This window comes from Balaenoptera borealis, assembly GCF_965194805.1.
Source record: "Balaenoptera borealis genome assembly, chromosome: 11".
Taxonomy (NCBI): domain Eukaryota; kingdom Metazoa; phylum Chordata; class Mammalia; order Artiodactyla; family Balaenopteridae; genus Balaenoptera; species Balaenoptera borealis.
In genome coordinates this window covers 50,469,256-50,491,441 of record NC_138868.1, presented here as the reverse complement: position 1 = coordinate 50,491,441, position 22,186 = coordinate 50,469,256, and the positions used below count along the sequence as shown (strand labels likewise).

Here is a 22,186-nt window from a genome sequence, read left to right as displayed (position 1 = left end):
TCTTTTGTTCCTCCAGCAGGCTAGCCCAAGCACGCTCTCACAGTTACGGCAGAGATGCAAGAGCATAAGTAGAAATACTATAGAAGAAAAACCAGAGCTGGATAGTAGTTAAAGAGGTAAAAACAGATTTTCTTCAAAACTATGTCAACAGTAGAAGAGAGACCTCAGTATAGAACCAGGCTCAATTACAAACACGACATGGTCAAGTGGGAATTTATAGATAAGAAACAGGAGGGGGTGTCAATGGATAGAGAATTACTAAGAGGAAACAATAAGGGTCAGGGGATTTGGGCTAAAGTGACCTACCAGGATTCTTTGCTCGAGGACAGGCCAGGTGATCAGACATTACCTGAGGGATGGTAGAGGCTGAGGAACTGGATCAGATATTGAGGGTGAAGGATTCTAGTTAAACTGACTTAGCAGGGTTCTTGCTGAAACTGGATTTTACAAGGAAGTGCACAGATGGGCCTAGGAGAAGGTTCAGGAGCCTGACCAGAGTTTGGTCAAGCAAAGATTCTTTGTCAATACCCAGGCACTTTTTTGAGCCTTTGCCTGTATCAGCTTTGCTAACATCCCCTTGGCCAAAGAAAATCCCATGGCTTAGCTCAGAATCAGAGTTTCCTCTCTGCTTTTCTTGCCTTAGTCCTCTGATCAGTCTCAGGCCAACGCCACATATTTTAGATTTTTGTTATACAGCACCCTGCTCCTGCTACCACTATCTGTTTCACTTGTCTATTGCGACAAAATTGCCATGTAACAAACTATTGCGAACCCTCAGTGGCACACAGACATCAGCAGGAATTTATTGCTCCCATCTTGTTGGTTGACCAGGCTGCTCTGTTGATTTTGACTGGACTTGCTCACGTTATGGCTGTTGGCTGGCCTTGGCTGGGATAACTAGGGTGACTCGGCTCTGCTCCATGTATTTTTCATCCTTTTGCAAATTAACCTGAGAATGTTCTCTTGGGGATGGCAGATGTGCAAGACGGCAAGAAGAAACAGACACTTTGTCAAGATCTGCTAATCTCCCTTTCACCAAGACAAGTTGTTACCGAATTGGTTGACTTGACCCGCGCTGGAGTCCTAGCCCATGTGAGACCCCTTGTCTCGGCCAGGGAGGTTCTTTTTCCAGTTGGATTTGCACAGCCAGTAACTGGAGCAGCACAAGTTTTATTCAATGGCAAAGAATGGAGAAGCTGGAACCTAATTTGCAAGTCAGCTTAACCTAATTCGGTGGAAACACCAAATATACAGGAAGCTTGAGATAAAATGGAGGGAGTTACAAAGAGTGGGAGGAATATTCATGAGTTATCTGAGAACAGGGGAGAACCTGGAACTGAGACAACTCTCCTTTTCTGTCCTTGTATGGGCTTTTTCTGTTGTTGTCATGGAGATTGTCAACTGTCACAGCGCCGGTGGGTGTGTCATTCAGCAAGCTTATGCATTACAATGAGTGTATAAAGAGACTCAAGGTCTCCTGGAAGTCGAATCTTCCGCCATCTTGGGCCTAGTTGGTTCTAACCCGTTCTTGTTTTTTCTCTTTGCAGCTTCCTCCCGAAACTTAGATAACAGTAATTGGTTTCCGTTCAAGGGAGGGGCAGGGGTATGATTCTGGGGCAACAGCCTTGGTAACAAAGTCACTTGCTGTCACTGCAATATCTGTTACAGGAGCTATTGTGGGAATATCCTAGACAGTATGCCTATTTTCCTGGCTGAACAAAATGTAAAGGGAGCCTTTCATGGTCCCCTTTCAATGTGTATAAAATATATAAGAAACAGACCAGAGTTCTTCTCGGCTCACTTGCAAAATGGTCACGTCAGGCCAACCCCATGCAATATTCTCATTTTCTCTTTTTCTATGAAACATTTTTTGCAACAGTTTCAAAGTTGTGAAGCTATTGTGTCTCACCCCAAACTCGACCTTCTATACTCAGCTTTGTTATGGTGGGGTTAGGACTCTGCAAATTACTTCTTATTCGGGCAGGCATTAGTTTGTATTACTCTAACGATGGATACTTGAGGGTTATTGGAAAGAAGGAGGAAGGCAGAATGGACTGGGTCCTTCCTGTTTGCTTATTATTCCCGTCAGTATCACCACCAACAGACCTTTGCTCTGGCAACTGCGATCGGTTTCAGTTTATAACTTCTCTGGGCTCTCCCAGATCCAGCCTCATTGTATCCCCTCAGAGGTACCAGCACCTTCTGGGCAGTCCCCAGCCCACCAAGAGGTCTGCATCCCCGTCTCATGGGGCTCTGAGCTCCAAAGGTACAACACTAACCAAAAAGCACCTCCTTCTCATAAATCTGTGTCCCCGCTGTACACAGCCCTTCCTATGAGTTCCTAAGGTACCAGCAGCGTCCTTGCAGCACCTTCTGCTCAGAAGCCCGAGTTTCAGCTCTGTGATGCTTCTTCTCCAAGTTTCTAGGTCCTGACCATCTCAACCTCTTCCCTTTGTTCCTTGAACCCTGGGGGTGGTAGCTGCTCCTGCTACCCATGTGTTACCTCAGGGTTTTCTTTTTGCCTTTTCAAGTCTCTACCTCCTGTCTAATTCCTTACATTAAATTCTCTGTTGAAATACCTAGTGTGGCTTCTGATTTCCTGACTGGACCCTGACTGGTAGAACTTGTTAGGGGACCATTTATATCTTCAGAATGGTTTTCTCTTTAGAGAAGATGTTAGGGCAATTTAACTGATACTCTGAAGGTGGAACTAGGAGAGAGTGAGATAAAATCCCAGGTGATCATTTTGGTTTGTGGCTTCTAGTTCTGTGAAAACTTCCCCTCACCTTTAGAACAGTGAAGCTGCAAGCAGGGCTCAGAGAGGGCTTGCTGTGCTAATATTTTCTTCTGTAGGTCTGCATTTGTTCTCTGTTCATCATGCCTACCAAGCAGCTCAACCTTCAGGCATAGCTGGGTTTTAAACCGACACCTAATGGACTCTAACACCCATGCTCTTTGCTCCATGTTGAACAGTGTCCTCAGGCGCTAGTGGTGAAGATGAAGGCAAGGACGTGAGGGACTCTATGGAGAGCATTAGGAGACATTCTGTTGTATTTTGAAATCATATCTGGGTGCTTTGGACAGTCATGGGACAGAGCAGTGGCTGACTCAGAAATGAGTAGCCACCTTAGAATGGAGAGAATTGCTTCTGCCTCCCTAGTATTTTCTCTAGGGTTATGATATGTCACTGAATTTAATCAAGAAACATTTATTGGGCTTCTTTGGAAACTTGACTGTTTCTGTCTGCTAGAGAAGGAGAGTGGTGGAACAGCAGAGTGCTAGTACCGAGTATATACTTAGACCAAGAGTGCCCTGAAGGTGAGGGCTATTCCCACCCGCAGGGAGGAGAACATGTTCCCTCCAAAATCCTTGGAAGACCACAACTCGTCTGTCAGCCCCGGTGCTGCCCTCTTTGTGCTTCTCTCCTTGTACACTCAAAGCCTGGGAAGGATGACTTCCGTGCTATTGCACTCTCCTGTTCCCAGGGACATTGTAAACATGCTTGTTTATTCTCCTCATCTGTCCCCCACCCCATGTTCTTCCTAAGAAAAATCAAGAAATATCCCCCCAACCCCATCAATAATATCTGCTATACTCCTTACATGTTACTTTGAAAGAGAACTGATGGAAAACTTGGGATGTAAGTTGGCCTGGAGAAGAGGAGAGCAGGTTATATAAAAAAATAAATAAAATAAAATTCAAAAATTCAAAAAAAATCAATTAAAAATTGATTACTTAAAAAAAGAAATCTTTTTTAAAAAAAATTTGTTTTATTCAAGTATAGTTGATTAACAATGTTGTGCTAATTTCTGCTGTACAGCAAAGTGATTCAGTTATATATATATATATATATATATATATATATATATATATGTATATATATATTATTTTTCATACTTTTTCCATTGTGGTTTATCACAGGATATTGAATACAGTTCCCTGTGCTATACAGTAGGACCTTGTTTTTTATCCATCCTGTATATAATGGTTTGCATCTGCTAGTCCAAAACTCCCAATCCAACTCTCCCCCACCCCCTCCCACTTGGCAACCACAAGTCTGTTTTCTATGTCTGTGAGTCTGTTTTGTAGATAGGTTCATTTGTGTCATTTTTTTTTAAATAAACATTTCTAGGAATTCTTTTTTTTTTAAGATATTTATTTATTTATATATTTATTTTCTCTGCTCTGGGTCTTAGTTGCAGCACATAGGACCTTCTAGTTGCAGCATGTGCACTCTTAGTTGCAGCATGCATGTGGGATCTAGTTCCCCGACCAGGGATCGAATCCGGGCCCCCTGCATTGGGAATGTGGAGTCTTACCCACTGAACCACCTGGGAAGTCCTGTCATACTTTATTTTTCATTTTTTTAATTAAAAATTATTTTATTAAAAATTTATTTTATTTTATATTGGAGCATAGTTGATTAACAATGTTGTGTTAGTTTCAGGTGTACAGCAAAGTGATTCAGTTATACATATACATATATCTATTCTTTTTCAAATTCTTTTCCCATTTAGGTTTTTACAGAATATTGAGCAGAGTTCCCTGTGCTATACAGTAGGTCCTTGTTGGTTATCTATTTTAAATATAGCAGAGTGTATATGTCAATCCCAAACTCCCAATCTATCCCTCCCCTCACCCTTCCCCCTGGATACCATAAGTTCGTTCTCTAAGTCTGTGAGTCTGTTTCTGTTTTGTAACTAAGTTCATTTGTATCATTTTTTTTTTAAAGATTCAGCATATAAGCGATATCATATGATATCTGTCTTTCTCCGTCTGACTTAACTTCACTTAGTATGATAATCTGCAGGTCCATCCATGTTTGCTGCAAATGGCATTATTTCGTTCTTTTTAATGGCTAATATTCTATTGTATATATGTACCACATCTTCTTTATTCATTCGTCTGTTGATGGACATTTAGGTTGCTTTCATGTCTTGGCTATTGTAAACAGCACTGCAATGAACATTGGGGTGCATGTATCCTTTTATTTATTTATTTATTTATTTATTTTTTGGCTGCATGCGGGCTTTCTCTAGTTGCGGTGAGTGGGGGCTACTCTTTGTTGCAGTACGTGGGCTTCTCATTGCGATGGCTTCTCTTGTTGTGGAGCATAGGCTCTAGGCATGTGGGCTTCAGTAGCTGTGACATGCAGGCTCTAGAGCACAGGCTCAGTAGTTGTGACGACCGTGCTTAGATGCTCCGTGGCATGTGGGATCTTCCTGGACCAGGGCTTGAACCCGTGTCCCCTGAATTGGCAGGCAGATTCTTAACCACTGTGCCACCAGGGAAGTCCCTACATGTATCCTTTTGAACCATGTTTTTCTCCAGATATATGCCCAGGAGTGGGACAGCTGGATCATATGGTAGCTCTATTTTTAGTTTTTTGGGGAACCTCTGTACTGTTTTCCATAATGGATGCACCAATTTACATTCTCACCAACAGTGTAGGAGTGTTCCCTTTTCTCCACACCCTCTCCAGCATTTGTTATTTGTAGACTTTGAAATAATGGCCATTCTGACCGATGTGAGCTGATACCTCATTGTAGTTTTGATTTGAATTTTTCTAATAATTAGTGATGTTGAGCACCTTTTCACGTGTCTGTTGGCCATATGTATGTTTTTGGAGAAATGTCTATTTAGGTCTTCTGCTCATTTTTCAATTGGGTTGTTTGTTTTTTTGTTATTGAATTTTTTGAGCTGTTTGTATATTTTTGGAAATTAAGCCCTTGTTGGTCGCATCATTTGCAAATATTACCTCCCATTCTGAGGGTTGTCTTTTCGTTTTGTTTATGGTTTCCTTTGCTGTACGAAAGCTTATAAGTTTGATTAGGTCCCATTTGTTTATTTTTGCTTTTATTTCTATTGCCATGGGAGATTGACATAAGAAAACATTGGTACGATTTACGTCAGAGAATGTTTTGCCTATGTTCTCTTCTAGGAGTTTTATGATGTCATGTCTTATATTTAAGTCTTTAAACCTTTTTTTTTTTTTGGCCGCACTGTGCGGCTTGTGGGATGTTAGTTCCCCAACCAGGGATTGAACCTGGGCCCTCGGCAGTGAAAGCACCAAGTCCTAACCACTGGACTGCCAGGAAATTCCCTCTTTAAACCATTTTGAGTTTATTTTTGTGTATGGTGTGAGGGTGTGTTCTAACTTCATTGATTTATATGTGACTGTCCAACTTTCCCAATACCACTTGCTGAAGAGACTGTCTTTTCTCCATTGTATACTCTTGCCTCCTTTGTCAAAGATTAATTGACCATAGGTGTGTGGGTTTATTTCTGGGCTCTCTATTTTGTTCCATTGATCCGTATGTCTGTTTTTGTGCCAATACCATGCTGTTTTGATTAGTGTATCTTTGTAGTATTGGCTGAAGTCCCCAGCAGGAGGGTTATGCCTCCTGCTTTGTTCTTTTTCCTCAGGATTGAGATAGCTGTTTGTTTTTTTTTAAACCACTTTATGGAGTTATGATTGACATACAAAAAGCTGTACATATTTAATGTGTTTAACCAGATGAATTTGGTGATAAATACAATTGACCCTTGAACAACATAGGTTTGAACTGCATGGGTCTGCTTATATGTGGATTTTTTTTTTCAATAGTAAATACCACAGTATGACACAATCTGCAGTTGGTTGAATTCACAGGTGTAGAACCGTGGGTACAGAGGGCCGACTATAAGTTTTTCATGTATTTTCATCTGTGCAGAGGGTGTGTACCTCTAAGGCCTGTGTTGTTCAAGGGTTGATTGTATATACCCATGACACCATCACCACAATCTATGCCATAAACATATCATCACCTCCAAAAGTTTCCTCCTGCCTATTTATTTACTTATTATAATTATTTTTTGTGGTGTAACCTAACACCTAACATAAGATCTACCCTCTTTCATGTTCCTCAACTGATTTGATTTCCCCATCACACCTGGGAGGTAGGAGGCACCACTTTATGGCTGAGGGAGCTGAGGCTTGGAGCCAGCAGTCTTGCAGCTGCTTGGTAACAGAACGGGGCCTGGAGCTGGTCCCCTGGCTCCTCCTGGCTCCTGAGCCCACTCTGGTTGCTGGGGAGCTGGAGGTCCCCTCAGTACTGGGGATGTTGTGGTAGGTTCTCTCCATGTGTGATGGGCATGGACCAGGACTAGCCCAGTTTCCCTCCTCTTGCTCACCTTGCTGTGTCCAGTCTTGAAGATGGCTCTCTGTCCCCTCAGGCAGACCCCTGGCCTCTCCACACGTAGCTCCTCCTCTTGGGAAGGGGCGGGGGAAACCTTCCAAGGGTGGCAGGTCAGTGGGCCTTGGCCTAGGAGAGAGGGCTTCCTTTCCCAATGGAGCAGCTCTTAAATCTTCTCCTCTGCAGGGAGCAGGCTGGTCTCTCCAGAGAGGCTTCTGGGGCCCACCCTGCTTTGGCTAGAGAGAGGGGCCTGACTAGCAGTCTTTCAGCACAGAGTAGGGGGCAGAGCAGGGGGTGGGGGCAGACCTCCAGCCAGGATGGTTCCCTATACCAGGCACAGCCTTGTCAGCAGACTCACCTGTGGGTCCATCTTTGAGCCCAAAGGAAGAATGCCTGGGCCTGAGGAAGATGGGACACCAGCTGCCTGACTCTGAAGGGTCAGACCTGATTTGCCTAAGCCTGGGGTCTGTCTTTGGCTACTTTTATCAGTTGTGGCTGGAGTGCTTCAGCCTCCTCTAAGCTCTCTCAGGGACCCCTCCCCTGGCTGGCCGGGGGCTAGAGGGCAGGAGTAGCTCATTCAACTAGCTCCTGCCCTGGCCAGGTCTCGTACCTGGGGTGTTACATGTCATATCTCATTTAAAACAACCCCTTGCAAGGTGGTAATCATTAACCCCATTTTACAGATGAAGAAACTGAGTCTCAGAGAGGTTTCTATTGGCCAAGCCTCGGCATTAGTAAGTGGCAGAGTTGGGACTTGAAGTCAAGTCTGGTTCTGATCCCCAGACCCATAAGATGCCTGACCTGGTCCAGGCTGGTGGTAGCCCCCGTCTCCTGCAAGAATGGGAAATGGGAAGGAGGCACTCTATAGACTGTCAGTCCACAAGGGCAGGTCTCAGATTGAATGAATGTGTGCCTGAATCTCAGTACTTGCTCTGCTGTTTGTAGGAAAAGGGGGTCCTTATTGAGAATCCACTGGTTTGACAGTCTGGAGGCCTGGGTTCTGGGCCTACCTGGCCAGGGCCCATCCCCCTGTGGGCCTCATATTCATAAGGAAGGAGAGGGAACTCTCCACTCTGAGGGTCATTTGGGCTGAGCACCCCAGTCCTAAGAAACCAGGCTGTAGACCCAAAGACCTCAGGCCTGTTGCCAGTGGGAAATCTGGCAAGTGGCCTGATATGGCCCCTGTGTGTGTGGCTTGTGAGACGGGCAAGTGAGGGGCCATCTGGGGTTGGTGGTCCAGAAAGTCAGAGGCCACAGGCCCCTGCTAGACACATGAGCACCACCTGCCCCCTATCTCTGCCTGACCTAGCCATAAACAAATTATTTGGCTCTAGGTGCCCTTTGGTCTCTGAGAGAAGCTTTTGGAGCAGCCTGTCCTTCCCTATCCATGTCAGGGCTGGGGACCTTGCCCAGGATCTGTGGACTGACAGCTCTCTGCGTGCCGGGCTGACCTTCCTCCGCGCGGTGAGGCCTTCTGGCCAGGCCAGGTGCAGCCTGCACTTCCCACAATAGCCACAAGGTGGCACCCAAGCACCATGTCAGGCAGAGGCTGCTTCGATTCAGGCCTGTGCTGCAGAGTCTGTGCCTGGGGGAAAGAGTATTCTGTGCCTGGCAGGGCTAGTTAGAGATGCCTCATCCTTGGACATTCCTGGTGCACACAGCCCCCTCCCTGTGAGCCTGAGTCAGTCAGAACACACCGGTGTCAGGGCCTGGGACAGGAGACCTGGCTCTGTGTGGCCCTAGCAAGTTGCCTGCTCTCTTTTTGAGCCTCAGTGTGCTCTCCTGAAAAATGGGTATAATAATAACACCAATCCCATCTTCATTCACTCATTCATTCAATACATATTTATTGAGCACCCAGTAGGCTAGGTGTAGTGTAGAGCTGTGAACAAGCAAAGCCTCGCAGTGATGTTCTAAGGATCAAATGAGGTAACGTCTGTAACTTATTCAGCACAGTTACTAACACAGTGTGGACTCTATAAATATTGGCTAAGACTTTCTCTCTAATCCTCACAACCCGTGTGTGGTTGGCCTCCACATTTTATAGAGAAGGAAACCGGTAAAGGTCACACACTTGTCCAAAGCCATGCAGCCTGTAAGTGGCAGAGCTGGGACCTGAACTTGGGCTGTCTGACTCTAACCCCACTGCTGCTTGTTTCCACATTTAATGTGTGTGTGTGTGTGTGTGTGTGTGTGTGTGTGCACACGTGCGCGCATCCTCAGCTCTCTCCAAATCTCCCCCAGGGGACCTGGGACCAACCTGGGTCACCTCCTCAGGCCTTCCCTTCCAGATCCTCAGCCTCCTCCCTCCCCCATAGTCTCCGACTTCTCCTGCAGGTTTGGTTCTTCTGGAAGGGGAAGTCTGTGGCCACCAATGATTCAGGGGCCTGAGAAAGTCCCAAGCCCAGCTCCCTTCTGCTTTCACCTAGGATCAAGTCCTGCAGGGGAACAGAGGTCAGAGCTATTCAGGCCCAGCCCTGGTCCATCGTGATGACCCATCACACTGAGCTCAGACCTTTCCTAAGGGGCAGAGAGTGGAGGGCGCATGAGATTTTCTCTCTCAGAGAGACTGTGGGGCCCCCATCTGATTGGAAGGGGGCTGTGGGACACGTTTTGAAGTCGTGTGTCTATAGCAGGCTCTCTGCTTCTGCATAAATTGTGGGGTTATCTGGGGGCAAAGGAAGCAGAGGAGGGAGGGTCCTGGAGCTCACAGGTATATGTCTGAGCACAGAGAGATAGTGGAGGCAGCTGTCAGCCCTCACTCCCTCTGGATGCCCCCAGGCTGTGTTCGCTTTCCTCATGTATTTTGAGTATCTCCTGCTTGTCTTACTGACCCGCAACTGTGAGCCCCTGGGAAGAGGTAGGATCTGCCCCACACATCTCGCCTGCTGGCCAGGAAGTCTGGAGGTGGAAGGCTGAGGAAGGCTCCCATTCCTGCCAGGGTGTCGAGCATTGTCTGGGTAGAAAAACCCTGGGATTCATTCTGGGCTTGGCCGCCACCAGCTGGGTGACCTTGGGTAATGATGGGAGGTCCCCGGACCTCAGCTTCCTCATCTGTGGAACAGTAGGGATATTTCTTTACGGCTCTAGAATCTACCGACCATGCTCACCTTCGTCATGGCACCCAGCTCTCATGATAACCCTTCGGGGAAGGTATCTCATTTAACAAATGATAAAACTGGGCTTGGAGAGGCCAAGTAACATCTCAGACTGACCTCTGAGCTGTCCTCCCCTCCCAGTGCACTTATTTCCTGGTCTCATCCAGCTTGGGGAGGGCAGGGAGAGCCTCTAACTGACACTGCAAACTCTAGAGCCTGGGACAGAGCCTGGCACAGATCAAGGGGGCAAACATATTTTTTGAATTGCTGGCTCCAAATCCTGTGCTTTTTTCATTCCACCGAGCAATCAGTCATTTAATGAATGTTTACCCTGGGCCAGGACAGTGATTGGCAGTTTACGTACGTTGTCTTTAACCTCACAATCCCATGAAACAGATATGACCTCCCCAATTTACAGATGAAGAAACAAAGACTCAGAGAAGTTAGATAACGTACATAAGTTTACACAGCTGGTTAAATGGCAGGGATTTGAGCCCAAATTAGTCTCACTTCAAAGCTAGTACGTTCATACAGGGAAAGCTTGTATGAGGTGGGTGAACTTAATATCTCTGAGTCTCAGCTTACTTATCTATGAAATAGGGATACTAATTCCCACCTCATGGGGCTTATCTGAAGGGTACATGGGCTGATGCGTAGAAGATGTTTAGCTCTGAGATAGTGACCTTTTGTTTGCCACTGTCATCATCTTTACATCACCCTTCCTGCCTCTCTCCTGAGGCTGGTGTGAGGAAAAATGGGCTAACAGGGGGAGGTCCTCTGTGAACTGCCTTGGGGTTGGGAGGCCCATGGTCATGTTGACTGCCAGACATCTCTTCCCCGTCAGGGATGTAGTTCTCGGCTCGGGGGAGGGCCCAGACCCTGCTCCCCGGGTGTGGAGGGTGTGCTGTCCCACCAACTGTCCTGGGATGGGGTGGGCGAGTGGAGGACAGAGCTAGGGCAACCCTCCCCAGACTGAGGGCATCCATGAGGCTCTGGGGAGCCGGGAGGTGCCTCAGACAACCAGGCTACAACTGAGGGTTATACCAGCCCCAGCGTGACAGCAGTGTATCAGTGGTGCACCTGGGCCTGGGCATCTTGGAGAAACCTGGGCACCAACAGGGACCTCGGTGCCCCCAAGGGCTGGGAAAGTTTGGGCCACTGCGGAGAAAGTTTTGGCGGCTCAAACTTTTCTCACTCTGAGCTCATCACTCTGCGTCCCTGAGGTTGGCTGAGTGATTTGCCACCAATTAGGCCATAATGAGCTGGACCTTGGTGGCCTGTGAGCCTGCCCGTGGGACAAAGGCTCAGCAGGACACGTGGGGCCCAGTTACAGCAGCCTGAGCCTGACGCTGGGTCCAGCGGTGGCCTGAGCCCCAAGGAGCTCTGCCTGCCCACACGTGCCCACTTTGCTTGCCTGGCCAAACTTTTAATGAGTGGAAAAGGCTACTTCTTTCACTTGACTCTGGTCCAGCCATGCCACCTGGGTCCTGCTCACTTCCTCCTTAAAGAGCCAGAGCAATTTCTGGAATATGGCTTATTGCAATTTAAATTGATCAGTCAACAAGATGGGTCATGCGGGGTCTAGATGCTGAGCCGCTGTGTGACCCTGGGCAAGACCTAGTCCTCTCTAGGCCTTAGTTCTCAGGGGTAATAATCACAGGGTTGGCATGAGACCCAGGTGAGATAATGCAAACTGTAAAGTGCTGGCTCCCTGTGAATGGTCATTATTGCCCTTAGTTATTATTATCACAGTAGCCTGGCTGGGACCTTGACCCTGACCCCCGCTCCTAGCTGAATTAAGCCACCTCTGACCTGGGTGCTCACAGAGGCAGCAGTGGGGCCCCTCCCTGCTCTGCTGGCCCCTGGCCTGCCCTCTGCTCCGGGCTGGGCCCACCAAGCTCTTGTGCTGTTTCTAGGTTTCTCTTGGCCCAACCTCCCTTTCCCGCTCTTCTTTCTTGCCTTCTAGGCCTGCAGACAAGCACCATCATGAGTGTAAGAGCCTTGATACATAATAAGTCCAACCCTTATTTCATAGATGGGGAAACCGAGGCCTGGGAGGAGCAGGTCTTGAACCAGGGATTCCTTCCTTTTCTGGGAACTCATAACAATAAACCTCTGTGCACATGTAGGACTTTTAGTATCTTTTGGCCTTCTCAGCAACCATGCGGGTAGGTAGGCATCCATCTGTTCACTTGTTTATTGTGGTTTAGCTTACAGGCTCTAAAGCCAGACTGACTGGGTTCAGATTCTTTTTTTTTTTAAAATTAATTAATTAATTAATTAATTTTTGGCTGTGTTGGGTCTTTGTTGCTGCGCGTGGGCTTTCTCTAGTTGCAGCAACGGGGGCTACTCTTTCTTGCAGTGCGCGGGCTTCTCATTGTGGTAGCTTCTCTTGTTGCAGAGCACGGGCTCTAGGCGCGCAGGCTCAGTAGTTGCAGCGCACAGGCTTAGTTGCTCCGCGGCATGTGGGGTCTTCCCGGACCAGGGCTCCAACCCGTGTCCCCTGCATTGGCTGGCAGATTCTTAACCACTGTGCCACCAGGGAAGTCCTGGGTTCAGATTCTATCTCCACATTTATCAGACACATCTCTGTGTCCGTTTTCTCAAATGGGAAAACAATAGTGCTTGCTTCAAATGGTTGTTGTATTAAATGAGTTAGAAACTGTAAAATATTTGGAACGGGGCCTAGTGCACAGTGGGTTCTCAATTAATATTAGCTATATCTCTTGTTATAATTCAATCATTAAGTCAGCAAACATTAATTGGGTTCCTACTGAAAAGGGAAACCTCATACGCTGTTGGTGGGAATGTAAATTGATACAGCTACTATGGAAAACATTATGGAGATTCCTTAAAAAACTAAAAATAGAATTACCATATGATCCAGCAATCCCACTACTGGGCATATACCCAGAGAAAACCATAATTAAAAAAACCACATGCACCCCAATGTTCATAGCAGCACTATTTACAATGGCCAGGACATGGAAGCAACCTTAATGTCCATCAACAGAGGAATGGATAAAGAAGATGTGGTACATATATACAATGGAATATTACTCAGCCATAAAAAGGAATGAAATTGGGTCATTCGTAGAGATGTGGTTGGACCTAGAGAGTGTTATACAGAGTGAAGTAAGTCAGAAAGAGAAAAGCAAATATCGTATAATAACACATATATGTGAAATCTAGAAAAATGGTATATATGATCTTATTTGAAAAGCAGAAATAGAGACATAGATGTAGAGAACAAATGCATGGATACCAAAGGGGAAAGGGGTGGGGAGGGAGGAATTGGGAGACTGGGATTGACACATATACATTATTGATACTATGTATAAAATAGACAACTGATGGGAACATACTGTATAGCACAGGGAACTCTACCTAATGCACTGTGGTAACCTAAATGGGAGGGAAGTCCAAAAGGGAGGGGATATCTGTGCGTGTATGGCTGATGCATTTTGTTGTACAGTGGAGGCTAACACAACATTGTAAAGCAACCATACTCCAGTAAAAATTAATAAAAAATAAAAAAATTGGGCTCCTACTATGTGCTGAGCTTGGTGTGCTAGGCCCTGGGGATATAGCTGTGAATGAGACTGACATTTTGGGCTCAATTTTGTGAAATAAAACCATAATTTCAAGACCAGGAGGTGTGGCAGGCTGAGGTGGGGATAAGCCAGGGACACAGCAGAGAGGTCTTGACCCGCCTGGGGGTGGAGAGAGGCACACACAGTCAGGGAAGTCTTCCCAGAAGAGGTGGAAGGGGCCATCATTTATTGAGTGCTTAGACTAGGTCGGGCCCTGTGCTAAGTGCTTTATATCCATTATCTCAGTCCATCCTCACACAAACCTGTGAGGTAGATGGTGCTCTCTCTTTTTTAAAAACATTATTTTATTGACGTATAGTTATTTACAATGTTGTGTTAATTTCTCCTGTACAGCAAAGTGATTCAGTTATACACATATATGTATATTCTTTTCTATATTCTTTTCCATTATGGTTTATTACAGGATATTGAATATAGTTCCCTGTGCTATACAGTAGGACCTTATTGTTCATCCATTCTGTATATAATAGTTTGTATCTGCTAATCCCAAACTCCCAATCCATTCTCTCCCCACTCCCCTACCACAAGTCTGTTCTCTATGTCTGTGAGTCTGTTTCTGTTTCATAGATAGGTTGATTTGTGTCATGTTTTAGATTCCACATATAAGTGATACAGGGTATTTGTCTTCCTCTTTCTGACTTACTTCACTTAGTATGATAATATCTTGGTCCATCCATGTTGCTGCAAATGGCATTATTTCATTCTTTTTTATGGCTGAGTAGTATTCCATTGTATATATGTACCACATCTTCTTTATCCATTCTTCTGTTGATGGACGTTTAGGTTGTTTCCATGTCTTGGCTATTGTAAATAGTGCTGCTACGAATATTGGGGTACATGTATCTTTTTGAATTATAGTTTTCTCTGGGTATATGCCTAGGAGTGGGATTGCTGGGTCATGTGGTAACTCTGTTTTTAGTTTTTTGAGGAACCTCCATACTGTTTTCCATAGTGGCTGCACCAATTTACATTCCCACCAACAGTGTAGGAGGGTACCCTTTTCTCCACACCCTCTCCAGCATTTGTTTTTTGTAGACTTTTAAATGATGGCCATTCTGACTGGTGTGAGGTGGTACCTCATTGTAGTTTTGATTTGCATTTCTCTAATAATTAGCAATGACATGGTGCTCTCTTTTCACTGAAGAGAAAATTGATGGTTAAGTTACTTGTCTAAGATCCCAGTCAGTAAACAGTGAGGCTGGGGTCCAATCCAGTGTTGTCTAACCCCAAGTCTTGTCCCCTTTCTTCTCCCATGAGGGAGCTTGTGGTGGTGGTTATGACAGGCAGATGGGATGGGCAGGATGGGGGATGTGGCCCTAGATAGAGAAGAGATGCTGTCACAGGCAATGCTGGCTTTGCTGATGAGGGCCCAGATCCAGGGTGTCCCCTCCACCTCTGGCAGAGAGGCAGACTGTATAGTGGTTACCAGCAGAGGCCCTGCCCCCAGGCTGCCTGGGTTTCAATCCACTCACTACCAGTGTGACCTAGAGCAAGATACTTAATTTTTCTGTGCCTCAGTTTCCTCCTCTGTAAAATAGGAATAATGATAATAGCAAATGCTTGTAGTAATTCCAAGTGCTTTTTTCTAAGAATTTTACAACTCTTACTTACTTAATCATCATGGTCTCATGCCCCCCCCCCTTTTTTTCTGCCAGGTGGGGATAACACCTGGATAATTGTAAGATATAAGTTAGTTAATACATACAGAGCACTTAGAGCAGTGCTTGGTACATAGGAAATGCTCAGTAAATGTTAGTTATTATTATTATCCAGCACTACAGAGTGGCCAGAAGGCCACAAACAGAATCCTTAAAAAATAATGAAGCACATGATGATGATAACAATAACAATAATAATAATCCGTGCCCTCATAGCTCTACAAGCACTTTTCAGTGTCACTTTCTAGGAACTTCCACATCTATCCTTTCATTGGCGAACAAGGAGGCAAGTGTGTTCCAAAGTGTATTTCATGCAACACAGTTCCACAGGATGCCAAGAGTGTCTTTTAAAGAAGAGGTTTTCTGTTCAACTTAGTTTGGAAAACACTGAATTAAACCAAGGCAAACAGTTTTCTTCTCTGAGAGGCTCTAATTCACTAAAATGCATTGTCAGCCTCCACAAAAGCAGAGGGAGATACAGTATCCAGTGTTTCTCCAAATTATTGGGCCATGGAATCCCTTGCTCTGAGGAGCATCTGTGTGGGTTGTGAGGCCTGGAAGACACATGAAAACACTGGAGTAAAGAACTTTGGCTTTGAGTCACTTCCTGGCTGTGTGCCTTCTGGTCAAGTCATTGTGATCCTAGGCCTCAGTGTTCCTATCTGTGAAATGGAAATAACGGTACACATCTGACAGGTCCCGTCAGCGTTGGTATGAAGACTAAACGAGGTAACTGGCGTAACAATGCACCCAGCATAATTCCTGGCTAATGGTAAATGGGCAGTATGCGCATTATCGATACAGGAACCCTATTACCCCCATTCAAATAAGCAGAGCTCAGGGAGGTTAGCAAGTAGCTCCCGAGCCCCTTCAATTTCATGAGTATGGCTAGAGCACCCACACAGCTCCAGCTGAGGGCTGAGGGCGCCACAGACTTTCCCTTTTAGGGTCATCGGTTTTGGTGGGGCGAGGGAGAGTGCACCGGGGTCCCCAGCCTAGTCCTCGGTGGCAGCCGAGCCGGGGGGCCGGGGGAGGGGGGCGGTATGGGAGGGCTCCCGGTGTACAGCCGGGGGCAGCGATGGACACGCCTAGTGGGAAGCTGCGGAAGCTCTGAAGCCGGCGTCTGCGTTGCTAGGAGACGGCCTCTGGCGGCTTCGTCCAGCCAGGTTGCTAAGGCCGAGCTTCTCTGGCTGCCGCGCTCCCGCGGGGCTCGTTAGCTCTACCCGGCCGGCCGCCGCCGCCCCGGCCCCGGGGAGCCAGGCCACCTCGCAAACAGCGGACCCGCCGCGCGCTGACTAGGCCCGGGGGAGACTAGCGGCGTCTTGAACCGCCGGGCTGGCGGCGCGCCCGCGAGCACTAGGCCTCGGGGACCCGCTGCCGGGACCGAGGGCACTCGAGGCAGGTGCGCCGCCTGCCCGCGGCCGCGCGGGGGCGCCTGAGTCCACGGAATGACGCGGGCGGGGCAGCCGGCCGGAGCCGAGGGTGGCACCGCCGCCCAGACCCAAACGGGCCCTTGCCGGCGGCCTGGGCGGGCTTGGGGCGGGTGCCATCAGGGAAGGCGCTTGCTAACCTTCCAGTTTAGTGGGCAGAAGCCAGTAGGGTGGGACCTGGGGCACAGGGTTGCCTGCCAGATGCAGCACCGATCCTTATGCTTGCTCACTCGGCTATTTTAAGAGCAACTCTGAAGGCTTGAAACCACGGTCCGAGGCTGGTAGAGCTGTAGGAGAAGGTCTTGGCTTTAAGATTTGTGGATGCCTCAGTTTAATTTTTCCACCTTATTACCTGGCAGTAGTTGGTTTTTCTCAATGACTATTTTTTCTGTTCTAGCCTTAAACCCAGTTAATTTTCTCCACCCCTTACGAAAGGAAAAATAACAAAGTCAATCCAGGATGTCTAAGCCTCATCTTAAAGCCTATACTTTCACTTGTTAGCCACACAGATGAGAGTATCCCGGGTCTCAGGATGTGTATCAACTCTCCAAGTAGCCTGACTGTCTTGGAGAACAGAGCCTGTGGGCTTCAGGGTGGCCTTGCAGGAGCCTGTGCCCATGGCTTAACAGACAAGGGCTGTGCTTGTGATGCTGTGTTTGGCCTCAGGCGTTCTGAGTGGGGGCCTAGTGCTGCCTGTCTTCCCTTTTTGCTGTATCCTTATCCCCTTGGTCCAGAAAGCTATAATGCTGTCCCTCTGCGAATAGCTCGTATTTCCTTATACCTAAGGCCTCGCTCTTTATGCCGTGCTGCCTGCTGCCTGCACTGTTACATTGCAGTGGCACGTGCTGATGCCTATTTGCAGATGGCTTCCTAACAATAGTAACCAGCGCGCTATGCATTACTCCTCTCTTCCTCCCCAGCCCCAGCCCCACCCCCAGACCTCTGCTCTTAGGGTCATGTTTGACTGGAGTGGGATAGGGAAGATTTGGCTGCTATGTAGAAAAGGTCAAGAAGCCAAGTCTTGGCTAAGAATGAAATTTGGTCAAAAGTTACCTCTCTGACTCTTTAAACTGCTATATTTTATAAAATTAAAAAAATTTCCCGTTCAAATATTCCCTTTCACATATTTAAATACATGAAGGTGTGAGTTACATGGATGACAAAGGAACTTTAGCACGTTTTAAAATACCCACATCATCATCTAAGATCAAAGTTGGCTGCTTGAGGACCTCTTCTGAGTTTGTGACTAGGGTGAGAACTCTGAAGGGGAGAGTTCTTAGGAAACACCTGGCTTGGGGAGCAGGCTAACCATTTTGGAATTAGGGAGTGGGTGCAGTGTGCTAGAATGGATGGCAGCACTGTTGTGGCGCCCAGGCAGAGGTTTGCATAGTGTGGGAGGCAGTTCTATAGTCCTCAGTTCCCCTCTGCCCTTGGCCTAGCTTCTAAGGTTACAACCAGCATTGTAACTTTTATTTATTTATTTATTTATTTATTTATTTATGGCTGTGTTGGGTCTTCATTGCTGCACACGGGCTTTCTCTAGTTGTGGCGAGCGGGGGCTACTCTTTGTTGTGGTGCGCGGGCTTCTCATTGCGGTGGCTTCTCTTGTTGCAGAACATGGGCTCTAGGTGCGCGGGCTTCAGTAGTTGTGGCACGCGGGCTCAGTAGTTGTGGCTCGTGGGCTCTAGAGCGCAGGCTCGGTAGTGGTGGCGCACGGGCTTAGTTGCTCCGCAGCATGTGGGATCTTCCCGGACCAGGGCTCGAACCGTATCCCCTGCATTGGCAAGTGGATGCTCAACTACTGCACCACCAGGGAAGTCCCCCAGCATTATAACTTTTGACTTGGTTGTGATGAAATTAACTTGGGTGGCAATCACGGCTACTCTGTTCCTGAAGGTACAGAGGTGGCACTGGAGGCAGACTGCTGTAAGGAAGTTAGGGGAGACCCACCCCGGTGGTACTGTTCTCACAACTCCTCCCCATCCCCACAAACAAAATAAAACAAAGCAAGCAAGCAAAACCCCTCCAGGTAGCCTGTTGTATTTTCAGTTCGGCCCAGGATGATCCTCTCTTTAGCCTGTATTGTTTCCCAAGGGCTTCATCTGGCCTAATGCTTGGTCAGGACCCACGTCTTGACAGGAACTGAGGAGAGAGACTTCCTTCCTGCTCAGAGGGAAGAGGGTCCCTCCTGGGTCTGCAGGGCTACACTCCCACCTGTGCTACAAGGAAAAACACACCAGACAGGAGTCAGATATGGTTCTACCTCTCTGCTCAGTCTCTCACTCACCAGGGCCTTGGACAAGTCAATTCTTTGTCCTTAGCAGCATCTTGGGCAGAATAGCCCTTGAGGGATCTTTCAACTCTTGAGTCTCCTTCCACATCCAGGCCTAGGTGAGGCAGGAGGGAACAGGGAAGAAGTCTTGGCGCAGATTGTATAGTGTACTTCACAGCAGGGCCTGCATGAGGGAGGAGTTGGATAAGAAGGGCTGGGTAAGACCTGGGGGTGGGATGAACAGTTAATGATTCTTGGGCTGGAAGCTAACCTTCAGGTTCTCTTAAGGCTTCACAGAAGTGAGACCTGGGGGTTTGCTGCAGCCTCTCCTCCTTTGCCGGGGCTTAGTTTTCCCATCCCTCACTTCTTGTCTGGCACCAAACTTGGCTGTTTGTCACAAGGCTCACATTAAATTGTGACCGTGAAAAGTGTAAAGTGGGGTAGAAATACAAGGACGGGGCCCTGCTTTGTCACGGGCAAGGCTAGGATGTCTTTAATATTTGGGATCTGGGGAAGCGGGTTGCAGGGGTGGGTGGATGGCTCATGCTCCAGTCCTCTGCCCTGGGAGCTCCCCACATGGGAGATGGGTAGTAGGGTGTCAGGAAGAGCTCGAAATGGGGAAGGGCAGGCTCGATAGTCAGCCTCTGTGCCAAGTATGGCAGTACCAGTTACTACAATTTTGAAACACTAGATACTATTTTTTTTTCTTTCCAATCTCAGCATTTTATTTTGTATTTATTTATTTATTTATTTATTTATTATTTATTTATTTTTTAACCTCTTTATTGGAGTATAATTGCTTTACAATGGTGTGTTAGTTTCTGCTTTATAACAAAGTGAATCAGTTATATGTATACATATGTCCCCATATCTCTTCCCTCTTGCATCTCCCTCCCTCTCACCCTCCCTATCCCACCCCTCTAGGTGGTCATAAAGCACCGAGCTGATCTCCCTGTGCTATGCGGCTGCTTCCCACTAGCTATCTATTTTATGTTTGGTAGTGTATATATGTCCATGCCACTGTCTCACTTGTCCCAGCTTACCATTGCCCCTCCCCGTATCCTCAAGTCCATTCTCTAGTAGGTCTGCATCTTTATTCCTGTCTTGCCCCTAGGTTCTTCTGACCATTTTTTTTTCTTTTCTTTTTTTTTTTAGATTCCATATATATGTGTTAGCATACAGTATTTGTTTTTCTCTTTCTGACTTACTTCACTCTGTATGACAGACTCTAGGTCCATCCACCTCACTACAAATAACTCAGTTTCATTCCTTTTTATGGCTGAGTAATATTCCATTGTATATATGTGCCACATCTTCTTTATCCATTCATCTGTTGATGGACACTTAAGTTGCTTCCATGTCCTGGCTATTGTAAATAGAGCTGCAATGAACATTTTGGTACATGACTTTTTTTGAATTATGGTTTTCTCAGGGTATATGCCCAGTAGTGGGATTGCTGGGTTGTATGGTAGTTCTATTTTTAGTTTTTTAAGGACCCTCCATACTGAAATACTAGATACTATTTGGAAATGGCTGGGGCCCCAAGCTCCCTGAGAACCCCCAGCCACATTGGCCCCCAGAAACCCTGTGTGGACCCCATCAGGGGTTGACCTGGTGCTCATTGGCTCACACACCATCAGTGCTGCTGTCCTCGGGCTGACCCCTGTGTCTGTGTCCACCGACCAGGGTGCGCACCTGGACCCTGGTGGGAAGACCACTTCCCCAGGGATGGTGCCGGAGTTCCCAGATGCACTCGTGGGCCCCTGAGGCTGTGGCTGCGGGATGGTGCCTGAGTCACTCTTGCTTGGCAGCTTGTGGGACTCCTGCCTCCACTGTGAGGTGTATCTGTTGTTAAATTTGTGTGTGTGTGTGTGTGTGTGTGTGTTTGTAAAAGATGCTACTCTGCACACATTTTACCCTTGGAGAATTCCTACTCATTCTTTTTTTTTTTCTTTTTAATTTTTATTGGAGCATAGTTGATTTACAATGTTGTGTTTGTGTCAGGTGTACAGCAAAGTGAATCAGTCATACATATACACGTAGCCACTCTTTTTTAGGTTCTTTTCCCATATAGGCCATTACAGAGTACTGAGTAGAGTTCCCTGTGCTATACAGCAGGTCTTTATTTGTTATCTATTTTATATATAGGAGTGTGTGTATGCCAGTCCCAATCTCCCAATTTAGCCCTCCCCTCTTTAACCCCTGGTAACCATAAGTTTGTTTTCTACATCTGTGACTCTATTTTTGTTTTGTAGATACGTTCATTTGTACGCTTTTTTAAGATTCCACATATAAGCGATAACATATGATAATTGTCTTTCTCTGTCTGACTTACTTCACTTAGTATGATAATCTCCAGGTCCATCCATGTTGCTGCAAATGGAATTATTTTGTTCTTTTAATTTTTTCCCTATTTTTTGGCTGACCTGCACAGCATGTGGGATCTTAGTTCCCTGACCAGGGATCAACCTGTGCCCCCTGCTGTGGAAACGTGGCATCCCAACCACTGGGCTGCCAGGGAAGTCCCTATTTCATTCTCTTTTATGACTGAGTAATATTCCATTGTATATATGTACCACATCTTCTTTATCCATTCCTCTTTGATGGACATTTAGGTTGCTTCCATGTCCTGGCTATTGTAAATAGTGCTTCAATGAACAATGGGGTGCATGCATCCTTTTGCATTATGGTATTCTCCAGATATTTGCCCAGTAGTGGGATTTCTGGGTCATATGGTAGTTCTACTTTTAGTTAGTTTGTTTTTTTAATTAATTAATTAATTAATTAATTAATTTATGGCTGTGTTGGGTCTTCGTTTCTGTGCGAGGGCTTTCTCTAGTTGTGGCAAGTGGGGGCCACTCTTCATCACGGTGTGCGGGCCTCTTACTATCGCGGCCTCTCTTGTTGCGGAGCACAGGCTCCAGACGCGCAGGCTCAGT

The 22,186-nt window shown here is 46.7% G+C and overlaps 1 long non-coding RNA gene and 1 pseudogene across 2 annotated transcripts in view; one reads left to right on the top strand and one right to left on the bottom strand.

The window, feature by feature from the left end:
• Positions 1 to 22,186, top strand: part of LOC309605083 (RNA polymerase II subunit A C-terminal domain phosphatase SSU72 like protein 3 pseudogene) — a 57,564-nt pseudogene that overhangs the window by 15,831 nt on the left and 19,547 nt on the right. The gene's annotated exons all lie outside the window — the stretch shown is intronic.
• On the bottom strand, positions 4,554 to 16,563 carry LOC309605098. The gene is made up of 2 exons (XR_014231228.1): positions 7,448 to 16,563; positions 4,554 to 7,376 (listed from the first exon to the last, which is right to left on the bottom strand). It is a non-coding gene; the product is annotated as an uncharacterized lncRNA (long non-coding RNA).